Source organism: Scleropages formosus, chromosome 22 (assembly GCF_900964775.1).
Source record: "Scleropages formosus chromosome 22, fSclFor1.1, whole genome shotgun sequence".
In the NCBI taxonomy this organism is placed as follows: domain Eukaryota; kingdom Metazoa; phylum Chordata; class Actinopteri; order Osteoglossiformes; family Osteoglossidae; genus Scleropages; species Scleropages formosus.
This window is the reverse complement of record NC_041827.1, coordinates 18,303,354-18,314,434: the sequence shown is the minus strand read 5'-3', so window position 1 is coordinate 18,314,434 and position 11,081 is coordinate 18,303,354.

The window sequence follows — 11,081 nt, the reverse complement described above, 5'->3', positions numbered from 1 at the left end:
AGACACACGAGTCTGTGGCGGGCTCTTTATTTCTCTCTACTGAGATAGAGGCTTGACTTACGTGAAGGACAATATTGTTCGTAATTATTAATTATTGTAATGTTTAGGAGTTGAAAATTATACATGGTACTAGATCCAATTTCTCTGGGACTGGAGAGGAACGTATATTAATCCTATATACGCCGTCTTGCGTGTTTTTTTTTCCATCTGTACCATTTATCATTTTTATAACTGAGCTTTCACTTGTACATTTTTTTAATGAGATGGTGCATACAGTGTTAAGTTCCTTACAGTGATTTACCCATTTTGCAGCTGGGTAACTTTTACTGGAGTAATTTTTAGGGTGAGTCCCTCAGAGAAGGGCGCTAAAGCAGCAGACAGTAGTGAACCACTATTCTACCTGCTAACCCCTCACCCAAAACAACTTACAGTTTTCATCTTGCTTATAGAGCAGGGTTTTTTACTGGAGCAATTCAGGGTAAATGTTTATGTCATTTTTACTAAGCAAAATACAGTCTGAAAAATTATTTTATTACTGCACATTCATGGACTTTATTTAAACTTGTTCAAAACATTATTTGACCTCTATTTTCTATTTTTCAGAATCCAGCTTGCCATTTATGCATTTCAGCAGTATTTTTAGACTTCTCTGTGTGTGTTTTATACATATTTCTTAGTTTTGAAGGTTTACAATATTTTAACTTGTGCTCATTTTACTGTTTTCACGTTTGTAGACGTGAACCAAATTACGGACGCAAGTACTGTCACACAAGAGACTGGATAGAGATAGGGCTGCTCTTACATGGAAAAACACTAAATATAGATTTATTAATATTGAAAAATTCAACTTTCTGAATGAACCTTTGAACACACGGAAATTATGTCATTGCAACTATTCTGAAGAAGAAAAAAGATTAAAAGTTGTGTAAAGGAAAGAAAAACAATTCTAGTGTACAATATTATTATAATTATTGTTGTTGCTGTTGTTATCATCGTTAATAATAATAATAATAATAATAATAATAATAATAATAATAATAATAATAATAATAATAAATGTGGCACGGTGGCACAGCGAGTAGCCCTGCTGTCTCACAGTGCCTGGGTGGTGCGAGAGGACGTGGGTTCGATTCCCACTCAGTCTCGAGTTTACATGTTCTCCACATGTCTGTGTGAGTTTCCTGGGGTGCTCTGGTTTCCTCCTGCTGTCCAAAGACATGCTGTTCAGGTTCCCCCATAGCGTGTGACAGAGTGTGTTCCACTTATGTATGGATGAGTGACCCACTGTAAGTAGTGTATCTAGCAGTGTAAGTCACCACGGTGAATAAGGTGTGTGGGCTGATAACACTACATAGAGTTCATTGTAAATTGCTTTGGAAAAAAGTGTCTGCTAAATAAATAAATGTTAAATGCACGTATGTTCTCCTTCAAAAGACTGCTTAATATGCTGTCTCACATCAGTAACACAGTTCTGACAAAAAACCTAAAGAATTTAAGCATGAGCAGAAGCTTTCTGAGACTTGCCACGCCTGTTTAAGTGTTAAATTGAACAGAGTGGCAGAAAATACATGTAAATAGAAAGACGAGTGGATAAGGTGCGTCATCATGTTGGTGTGCACATTCTGTGCAAATACAGCAGAGTTCCTGAAGCTGGGAAAAGTTCTGACCCTCACTGTGACCCATTGTCTGTGCTGTATCCACAGAAGCCCAGGTGGTTTACTGGTAAAAGTGAGTGATGAAGATCAGTGGTGTTAAATAACTGTGAAAATAACCCTTTCCACTGAACAACGGTGACGCGCATGTGAGCGCCGCAGTCGGATCAGGTCGGATGCCTGTAGACACAACAAAGTCAAGGCAAGGTTTCAGCCAAACACGTACCACATTAATCACAGCGCAAAGAAAGCAAGCGGAACCTTCCTCCTTAGAGACCGAAAGGTGGCTGAGTCACAGTCTGAGTGAGAAGGCATTCTGGGATAGGTGATGTGGCGATTCAGAAAAGTCTGTCTGAACCGCTTGTCCCATATGGGGTCACAGGGAGCCAGAGCCTAACCCAGCAACACAAGGCATAGGGCTGGAGGGGGAGGGGACATACCCAGGACAGGACGCCAGTCCACTGCAAGGCACCCCAAGTGGGACTCAAACCCCAGACCCACCGGACAGCAGGACCTGGTCCAACCCACTGCGTCACTGCACCCCCCTGCTTCAGAAAAGTACTAAATACACACACACACTGGCTGAACCACTTGTCCCATACAGGGTCACAGAGCCTAACCCAGCAACACAGGGCGTAAAGATAGAGGGGGAGGGGACACACCCAGGACAGGACACCAGTCCATTGCAAGGCACCCCAAGTAGGACTCGAACCCTAGACCCACCGGAGAGCAGGACCTGGTCCAACCCACTGCACCCCCCTAAGTACTAAATACACACACACACACACACACACACGTATTGTCTACACCACTTGTCCCATACGGGGTCGCAGGGAGCTGGAGCCTAACCTGGCGACACAGGGCAGAGGGCTGGAGGGGGAGGGGACACACCCAGGATGGGACACCAGTCCATTGCAAGGCACCCCAAGTAGGACTCGAACCCTAGACCCACCGGAGAGCAGGACCTGGTCCAACCCACTGCACCCCCCTAAGTACTAAATACACACACACACACACACACACACACACACGTATTGTCTACACCACTTGTCCCTTACGGGGTCGCAGGGAGCTGGAGCCTAACCTGGCGACACAGGGCAGAGGGCTGGAGGGGGAGGGGACACACCCAGGATGGGACACCAGTCCGTTGCAAGGCACCCCAAGTGGGACTCGAACCCCAGACCCACTGGAGAACAGGACCCGGTCCAACCCACTGCACCACTGCGCCCCCCTCAAGTACTAAATAAATAAATAAATAAATACACACACACACACACACACACACACACACACACACACACACACACATTTTCAGAACCACTTGTCCCATACGGGGTCGCGGAGCCCACCCGGTAACACAGGGCGGAAGGCCAGAGGGGGAGGGGACACACCCAGGACGGGACGCCAGTCCATCGCAAGGCACCCCAAGCGGGACTTGAACCCCAGACCCACTGGAGAGCAGGACTGTGGTCCAACCCACTGCGCCCCCCAATAAATAAAAAAATAAATTAAATAAATTCATCCGACATGTAAACATCCAACATGTTTATTCATGTAAATAAATGTACAAAAATTTTGTAGAATAAAAGGGACCAGCAGCACTTGGTTTAGCCCATGCCTCCTGTTCACTCTATTGGCCTGTCTTTTCTGGCAAAGACAATAAATTTCCAAGAGAGGTGATGAACCAAGTTCTTAGATCTGAGATCTCAAGGTTCTCAACATGGGTATTTAAATGAAGAGAGTTCCGAAGGGTCAGGAAGAACTCTGCGGAACAGTTTCATTGAGAGAAGTGCTAATGATCATGGGATGGCAGAGCGGGACCCCACACCGTATGCTTTTCCATGGCCAGAAAGGAGAACCTGTGCTCGTGTATTGCTGTGGGAGAGATGTTTGTCAGTTTTCTCATCACATGCATAACATTTATGACAAGGGTGTGCAAGGGCTACACTCATCACTGTGTAGCATGGTGGCATAGCAAGTGGTGGTTGTGTCTCACAGCACCTGGGTGGTGCAAGAGGATGTGGGTTTGATCCCCGCTCAGTCTGCGTGGAGTTTGCATGTTTGTCCCGTGTCTGTGTGGGTTTCCTCTGGGTGCTTTGGTTTCCTCCCACACTCCAAAGACATGCTTGTTCAGGTTCCCCCATAGTGTTTGAGTGACAGAGAGAGTGTGTGTGTTCCACTGATGTGTGGATGAGTGACCCAGTGTAAGTAGTGTATCTAGCAGTGTAAGTCACCACGGTGAATAAGGTGTGTGGGATGATAACACTACATATACAGATAATGCTTTATTAACCCCCGCAGAGAAATTCGCACAAAGCAACTGAGATGACATAGAATTGATTTGGGTACTCAAGGCATTTTTAGTTCACCGTGTTGAGGATCCCAAATGGTATTATGGAGGCCGATGGCTGTTGACAAGAAGAACCGAAAACACCTCTTTGCGTCCTCTACCTGAAAGATCTGGTGACTAAAGGAGCTCGTGTTGAACACGTCGTGGAGGGGATGTGAACCATAATGTATTCCAATTTCCCTCTCATCCCAGACTCTACTGCTACCTCCTCCTTAATGTAAAATGCAGTGATTGGCATCGATAGTGTTGACAGTTCACTTAAAGCACAGAAAAAAAAAACGCAACTTATTCCAGGACTGACTCGCACAGCCTGAGCAGAGTTAGAGACAGAGTACACACGCTGTAAAAAATTTATGTGGCACGAGCAAAATGCCACGGCGGCAATAAATCAGAAGGACACATGTGGAGCTGCGATGCTCCTTTGCTAGGAAAGAGGCAGACAGTTACATGTGGAAGCGGTCAGAAGGAACATAAAAGAGCCTGCATAGCAAAGTACAAACAGAATTAAGGGAGAAAGATGATGACTCAACTCAGGAAAATTACTAATGTGGATCTGAATATAAAAGTAGTAGAGCAGAGCTGCTCTTTTGGAGGGAAACGCAAACAATAGTGCTGTCTATGAAAAGACTCATCTTTTTTGAATACGAAATGACAACGGGTGTGTTATACTAACACGAGAGCAAATTACTCGAATTACAAGGCTCGATGACAGTGTTTCGTGAATTCAGTGGAGGCAGAAAAGCGGCTCGGGGTCCCGAGGGCGTCGGCGGCTGAAAGCTCGGCCTACCGGCACGGTTAAGGGATCGCTCCTCGGTGGAGCCGCTGGGGTCAGTGTGAGGGTAAACGTTCGTGTGCAATTTACACACAGCTATTTTCCCATGAGAAATGCTTGTGCATGAAATCAAAGATGAATAAATAAAATGGAAATGGACACAATCGCTCAAGAAGGGTCATGCCACCAAACACATTCCTGCTCTTTCAACGTTTTTCGTATTCCGGTGTTTATGTTCCAGAAATTGGTTGAGATTGGTAAATGTTTGCCATTGGAAGATTATGATTCTGTGACATGACTGAGAACACGGTGACTGCTAATAAAGTCACCCACATGTCCAAAAATTCATTTTTGCATTATTAAATCACAGTCATGGACATCCGGAGTCTATCCTGGAAGCATAGGGTGTGAGGCAGGATACACTGGATGGGACATCAGTCCGTCACAGTGTAATCACACACACACAATAGACAATTTAGAGTCACCAATCTAGCCGAAACACATCTTTGGACTGTGGGAGGAAACCGATGCAGAACATGAGGAGAACATGCAAACTCCAAACTGACTGATTCAGTTATGCGACATCTACCCACTGCATCCCTGTGCTGCAGCACATCCGAAATACCATCTTAATGTATAAACTGAACTGTAATAGATCATCTCCCTCAGCTGTTGTGTTTCTGAGGTCTTCAGAAAACAGCTTTCATCAGTGACACAAGAGCAGCACATGTTCGCAGCGCATGTTCACAACGCAGAGATGCAGCCTCAACACATGCTTTGGTAACAAGTGTTTCATTTATGAAAATACGGAATGTTGGTTCTGCTTTAGCAATGGGTTTACATTTTCTACTGTTATTTGAAGCGTTGGCTGGAGAAGAGCTCGTACACAGCACCTGATAGGAGGTGTTTACATGGTTATGACTGGGGAAGGACTTCAATCACCTCAAGTGCACTGTCAGAGTCCTCCAACATGCATTCTGGGTGCGTTGAGGAGGGCAGCTGTTCATCTTCACATACCTGTGAGCACAGATGGAGGCTGTGTGGAGGGATGCTGAGGAGCAGTGAACGAACATAGATGTGAGGAGCTGGACGACAGCAGATGCTTAAAGAACAGCGACATTTCTTTCCTATTTAAGCACCACACCGAGGACCAGAGCTTCCGCTCCTCGCGGAAAAATCCCATCTCCTGGGATATGTGATCCTCTACCTCTCTCGTTTTCCTTTAAATCAACAGAACAGCACTGGGTCACCATATCACAGGGATAGACAGCGCATGCCAAGGAGCTGCAAATATGTCCACATACATACATTTATTAACTTAGCAGACACTTTGTCCAAAGCGACTTCCAATGAACTCTATGTAGTGTTATCAGCCCACACACCTTATTCACCATGGTAACTTACACTGCTAGATACACTACTTACACTGGGTCACTTATCCATACATCAGTGGAACACACACACTCTCTCTGTCACTCTCACACTATTGGGGAACCTTAACAGCATGTTTTTGGAGTGTGGGAGGAAACCAGAGCACCCAAAGGAAACCCACACAGACGGGGGAGAACATGCAAACTCCACACAGACTGAGCAGGGATCGAACCCATGTCCTCGCACACTACCCAGGTGCTGTGAGACAGCAACGCTACTCGCTGTGCCATAGTACATAAGCGAAGGCAGAAGATTACAGTATTCCACAGATGTAATCATATAGCACCATCTAGTAAGTTCAGCAAGGGTGCCCAGACACTCCAGAATTCATCTGAATTATTGCCCGGATCAGCTACTAACGAAAAATAAACTCTTTGGTCGTCCACATTCTATATTTACAGTGGGTGCTATTCGTGTCAACCGTAACAATAAAATACAATTTCTTGCCAAATATGTGAGCGGTACCAGCCTACGTTCCATAACTTTGTCAAAAACAGATTTTATGTTGCGGTTTAACAAGGAAATAGAGGGCTGGGGTTTGCTAACGTATGCTGGCCAAAATGATAACCCTAACCCAAACCTTTGCTCGAAACCCTAACCCTCACTGTTACCCTAGAGACGAGTCACATTTTCTTAACGGATTTTTGAGTGAACTCCATTCTACAGTCTATAATAGGACGGAGAGGGATCTCTCGGCACATTTCCCAGACACCCTCCTTCAACGGGCAGTCTACAACCCCGCAGGTGCACACATCTGTCTCGTGCCACACCCACTCTGAGACGTCCGCACGTGTCCCTGTAAACGGCTTCGCTGCGGACGCGGAAAAATCCCACTGCCCCCATGACCGCCGTCCCCCCGAGTCAGCATCTCCCATTAGCGCACAACGCGTTGCTAACGGCTCCCTCATTTGCATTCTGACGACTGGCATTAACATTTTATTTCCATCCGAAACCCATCGAGCGCAGATGAAACCGAACGTGCGCAACTCAAACAGAAATCGAGAAAGGGCGCAAGTCTTCGTAAAGCCGGCCCATTTACGCGGGTTTCACGGGCTGTAATTCGGTCGCGTCTGAAGATATTACGCATTCAAGGTTTTTATTTAATCTCAGGGAAATAATTAGTCGGGAAAGACAAAAAGAAAGGACGGCTGCAGATGAGGTAATGCCAAGAGGCCCAGTACCACGAGCCTGCCGCAAGCGCATTAGCATTGTAAATTCGCCTTTTCATCTCAAGCCAATTTGCCCCTTGTTTCTCGAGCGTCCATAAGACAGCGATTTGACTCGCTGAGAAAGTTCCTGAACATTTCAGCCCATTACAAGCGAGGGAGAGGCGCTTTCTGATTCATCTCCCTCCAAATCCAAGGGATCCTGGCGCTAGCTTCACAATGAGTTTCAACACGGAGGGAATCGGCCATCGGGGTCTAGCAATAATTACGTGTGACGCGCGCATCACCTGCACGTGGTTAGACCGTTTCGTTCTCAGAAAGGGTCAAGATGCACTGATTTCGGGAATCAGAAAGTAACCCTGCATTTCTGCATAGCTTATATGGCGAAGTGAACCTTGCCAGCTCAGTTGACATCGGGAATGTGTGTTTAGCGCACTGGTCCAGCAGAGTTGCTGCACTTGGACTGTTCACCTGTAAGAGTCTAAATAACATGACTGCGATGGACAGGAGGTCCCGTACAGGGTGTACCCTGGCTGCCTTGTGTCATATGCTTCTGGGATAGACTCCAGATCACCCCCACCCCCACCCCTACCTTGCACTAAAACAAGTTGTTATGGATATAGCACAGACGTAGCACCAGACTGAACGGATGTGGTGGTACTAAATTAATGTGCTCTTTCCTTAACTCTAGAAGCACAGAAAGTGAAATACTGAGGTTTACAGGATCAGTCACTTAGAAAGCAGATTGATGAAGCTCACCAGTGGAAAAGCTTATTCACCAAAACAGATGACTGATGACCTTTTTGATCATATTCCTTGTTATGAAATAACTTCTTTTCTCTTCACTCAGAAGGCAGATGTTCACTTTTCCCAGGCTTGGCCGCTTTGTTCTCCTCTTCACTGATGGCCAAGGGATCGAATGAGTTAGAGTTCCCTGCACGGCAATGCACTGTCACCCCCAACAGCGGTACAGGACAGGAAGTGTCACAAGGGACCCCCTGTTGCTCTTCCCTGCAGTGATACTACCCAGGGTGCGAGTGGAAACGTAACCTGAGCGTGTGTATGAGCTCAGTGTTGGATCAAGGTGATTCTTCAGCCTTCAAAAGGAGTGTGACCTCTATCCCAATATGTGTGCAATGTTTTCAAACCCTGTGTCTTCAGTCCTCTGACAAACTTCTTGACAGAATAACCTCCCCTCTATATTGGAAGCAGATGGTTTCTGCACATATTTATTTAAAAGTCTCAAAGAGCATTAAACTCCAGTTTAATCCCCCATGCAGAGGGCGCAGTTACGATTCATTTACATCGCCTCTAATTCATCTCAATGGATTTTTAAGTTTCTCTTTGGTCTTGCCAAGAACCATTCCGTGGTCCTCGAGAAGATTGCACCAAGTTGGTGGTATCCAGCCAAGGAACATCACAGCACTTTGTGAGGATGTCCATCTTTCAGAGAGGCTTTCAGATGAGGCTTGGTTCCCCCTTGATGAGAGCAAAGATGCAGCAGACACTGAGAAATAACAAGAAGCTCATGAAAAAGGTGTCCAGATGGGAGCCTAGAGCCTCAGAGCCTAGAGCATTGGTTTGATAAGGAAACAAACAGGCTATTGTACCAAACTGGTCTCTCATAGCCAGTATAAAGTTGAGTTACTTTTACTTGCTGAAGTCTTTACCATGATATTGCATACAGTGGAATATGAGAAAAAACTGTAGCCCTTGCCATTAAGAACCCTTTTCTTCAGCTTTTCCCCCATTTACTGTAAGTCATCACATCAACAAAATATCATTTTGTATTTTCTTTTCCATATTATGCATCTTAAGATTTTCAGCTGAGCACAAGGCAACGGTGTCACTTCAGCAGATGTTCAGAGCTTTATTGGCCAACCCAATGCCCTTAACTTATTGAAGTTCAGCACAAAGCCTACGTGAACAAAGGCCCCTTTCAGTGAGTTGGATTGGAGTTTGAGAAAAAAAAAAGTCTGATTGGAGAGGCAAGGAGTTACTGAAAAAGGCTTTAAGTCCCTGAACAACATGTGGACTGTCGCACACAGCAGCAGCGCCATGCCCACGCAGTACGGGATTACCGGCTGTACCGGAGTAATGAGGGTCACTTTTTCAACGGCCTGACTCACTCTCTAAAAGACACACACGGCGTGCCACATAGACAAAACATGAAAACTGAGACAGATTCACATATTTATCAGACATTGTTCTCCAAAGTGACTTCCAATGAACTCTATGTAGTGTTATGAGCCCACACACCTTATTCACCGCGGTGACTTACACTGCTAGATACATTACTTACACTGGGTCACTCATCCATACATCAGTGGAACACACACATTCTCTCTGTCACTCACACACTATGGGTGAACCTGAACAGCATGCCTGTGGACTGTGGGAGGAAACCAGAGCACCCGGAGGAAACCCATGCAGACACGGGAAGAACATGCAAACTCCACACAGAGTGAGGGGGGATTGAACCCACATCCTCTTGCACCACTCAGGTGCTGTGAGACAGCAGCCACTGTGCCGCCCAATACCTTGATCTCAGACTAAGCAGTTAATGAAAAAGAAATGGACTGAACTAAATGAAGGAGTGCACCGAAAGTGGCCCATTTGTACACACATTATTAAGAGTGGTGACACTTTGGTCCTCAGCATTCGCTTGATCCTCAACTCAGTAGAGCAGCACGTGAACCCCATGAGTTTCTAGCAAAAAACAGTCAATACACACACACACACACAGACACACAAACACACACACACACACACACACACACACACACACACACACACACACACACACACACTTGCTGAAACCACTTGTCCCAGACAGAGTTGTGGGGAGCCGAAGCGTAACCCGGCAACACAGGGCGTAAGGCCGGAGAGGGAGGGGACACACCCAAGACGGGACACCAGTCCGTCACAAGGCACACCAAGTGGGACTCGAACCCCAGACCCACCAGAGAGCAGGACCCAAAACAGTAAATAGTAGTGAAAATTTTGAGGAAATAATTAAAGAACCAGACTAATTTAACCCAATCAACTAAGCGAACTCAAAGTTTTTCATTAATGAGAGGTGGGATGTCATACAAAACAGACAATATACACAGAAGTATGCACTTATCATTTAATAATTAAGCTGACAACTTTCCCCAAAAAACTTATAATACTAGGTTTGTACACTATGTCATTTACTCCAATTTACCCCTTTATACAAGTATGCAATTTTTACCGTACCAGTTCAGGGTAAAGAACCTTGATCAAAGGCACTAAAGCAGAAACAAGGATTTGAACCGAAATCTTTCAAATGCAAAACAAAGGGTCTAACCACTATGCCCCCTGCTGCCGCCCTGCACTTCCAACAAAAAGATATACCTGAAACACGTGTGAGTAACAGACTGCCGGTCCACATAGATCAAATGTTATGAGATCCCTTCTCCGGAGGTCCATACAGCCAAGCAGAACATACCAGAAGATGCCTTTGTAGAAGAGATTGATGAGATGTTTTTTTCTTGGACTTGGCATCCTCTGTAAAGTGGCCTGTAATAGTTTATAGGGCAGTTGAGCCACAGGCGTACAGCTGTGTCGGGGCAATTACAGATGTCATTATCATCACTGTTGTTATATTAAACAGTGCGGTTCCTTTGTCAGTCTTTAATGGTTTTGCACACATCATGAATTGCCAAGCCAAGTGTGCAGGCTTAGCA